We start from the raw sequence: 2566 nt of genomic DNA, 5'->3' as shown, positions 1-2566 counted from the left end.
CTCTCAGGACTGCTTTTGCTGCATCCCACACGTTTTGGTAGCTTGTGTCTGATTGTTGTTATGCTCAAGGAAGTTAATAATTTCCTCTTTCATTTCTTCCTGCACTCAACTATCATTCAGCACAAGGTTGTTTAATTTCCATGCCTTTGTGTGGGGTTGAATATTTTTGCTGGAGTTGAGTTTTGCCTTCAATGCCTTGTGTTCTGAGAAGATACAAAGTAAAATTTCAATTCTTTTGATTCTCTTGAGGTTTGTTTTGTGTCCTAGGATATGATAGATTTTGGAGAATGTTCCATGGGCCAATGAGAAGAATGTATATTCTTTAGCTTTGGGATGGAGTGTTATTTATATATATATATATATATATATCAAGCACAGTTGTTCTAGGGGCTCATTTAAATCCCTTATATCTTTGTCTAATTTCTGTTTAGAGGATCTGTCTGGCTGTGTGGGAGGAGTGTTAAAGTTCCTGGTTATTGTGGTGTTATAGGATATCTTATTGCTCAGACTAATTAAGGTCTGATTCAAGAATCTGGGAGCATTTAAGCTGGGTGAATAAATACTTAGAATTGAAATGTCTTCTTGTATTTTTCCCTTGATCAATATGAAGAGATCATCTTTGTCTTTTTTGACTTTAATTGATTTAAATCCACATGTAACTGAAAATAAGATTGCAACCCTCTTTTCTTCTGAATTCCGTTTGCCTGAAAAATTGTCTTGCAACCCTTAACTCTGAGTTTTAATTTGCTTTTTTAGGGTAGGTGTGTTTTCTGTAGACAGAAAATGGATGGCTTATGTTCTTTAATCCAATCAGCCAATCTATGCCTCTTCAGTGGGGAATTCAAGCCATTAACATTTATTGAGATAATTGATAAGTGTGGTTGTGTTTTATTCATCTTATTTTGTGAAGTCATTGCTTAGTTTTATCTTTTACTTCTCTTTGGAAGCTAGGTTCTACCCTTTAATTTCTGGGTGTTTACTTTGCTAGTGGTCCATTGTGATGGTCAGTGTATAGAACAGGTTGAAGTATTTCCTGTAGAGCTGTTCTTGTTATGGCAAATTTCTTCAATGTTTGCATATCAGTTAAAAGATTTGATTTCTCCATCAATTTTAAAGCTTAGCTTAGCAGGATATAGAATTCTGGGTTGGAAAGTGTTCTGTTTAAATAGATGTTGAAGACCATTGTCTTCTAGCTTAAAAAATTTCGTTAGAGAAGTCTACAGTCAGTCTGATGGATTTGCCCCTGTAGATCAATTGGCATTTTTTCCTGGCAGCTTGCAGAATCTTTTCTTTCTTCTTGACTTTGGACAGGTTCATCACAATGTGTCTTGGAGAAGCTCTATTAGAGTTGAGGCAACCTGGAGTCCCATATCCCTCTGAATGGAGTATGTCAGAATCTTTGGGAAATTTTCATTTACAATATTCTCTAGTATGGCTTCCATTCCTCTGGAGAATTCTTCTTCCCCTTCCAGGATACCTATAACTCATATGTTTGAATGCTTCATAAAGTCCCATAATTCTGTTAGTGAATATTCTGCTTTCTCTCTCTTCTTTTCTGCCTCTTTAACTCTCTGAATCATCTCAAGAGCTTTGTCCTCTACCTCTGAGATTGTTTCTTCTGCATGGTCTAATCTGTTGTTGATACTTTCTATTGCATCTTTAAGTTTTCTAATTGACTGCTTCAATTCCTTCAGTTCTGCTATCTCATTTCTATATTCTTCATATTGTTCATCTCTTATTTGATTCTGTTTTGGGGTTTCCTTTTTGTTATTTTCCACTGTCTCCCCAATTTCCTTCATTGTTTTTTGGTTATTTTCCACTTTCTCAGCAATTGCCTTTGTTGTTTTCATCATTTGTATTTTAAATTCACCTTCTGTCATTTCTAACATTTCTTTATAGGTGGAATCCTTTGCAGTAGGTACCTCATGGTCTCTTTGGTGGGGGGAGGTTGCTCTGGACTGGTTTTTCATTTTGCCGGATTTTTCTGATGATTCTTCCTCATGAGGGTTTTATTTTTCTGTTTCCTTGTCCTAATTTTCCTTTCACTTCCTCTTGTTCTTTAAGTTAACATGCCTCTGGCCTAAGGTTTCAATGAATCCTTTTGGTACAGGACCAAAAGGATGAGAAGATTGAAAAGCAAGAAGGGAAAAAGAGTTTAAAAAAAAAGAAAAAAGAAAAGAAAGAAGAGGGTGTGAGGAAAAGGAAATATTGACAAAAAGAAGAGAGACACAGAAAGAGGGAGACAGGAGTAATAAAGGTGTACAGTAGGGTACTTTGATTCAACCTTAAAACCCCCCAACCTCTGGGGGTAGTGGGTTGAGCAGTTCCCTTGAGGCCAGCAGCTCTCTGCCAGCCTGTTCAGGCAAAGTACCCCACCTCCACCAGATAGAAAGGAAAGACAAAAATACTATACACCAAACCAAACCAAACAAACAGAAAATACTGGATAAAATTGGGGAGAAAACCAAATAATAGTGGCAGAAAGACTAGCAAAAATGAAGTTCTTATTATTAAATATGGCAACAATGGAAAATTATATTTAAACTAGAAAAATGAAGAAAGAAAA

This window comes from Otolemur garnettii, unplaced genomic scaffold (genome assembly GCF_000181295.1).
Source record: "Otolemur garnettii isolate 467f Iridium unplaced genomic scaffold, OtoGar3 scaffold00122, whole genome shotgun sequence".
Classification (NCBI taxonomy): Eukaryota; Metazoa; Chordata; class Mammalia; order Primates; family Galagidae; genus Otolemur; species Otolemur garnettii.
Note: the sequence above shows the minus strand (reverse complement) of the source record.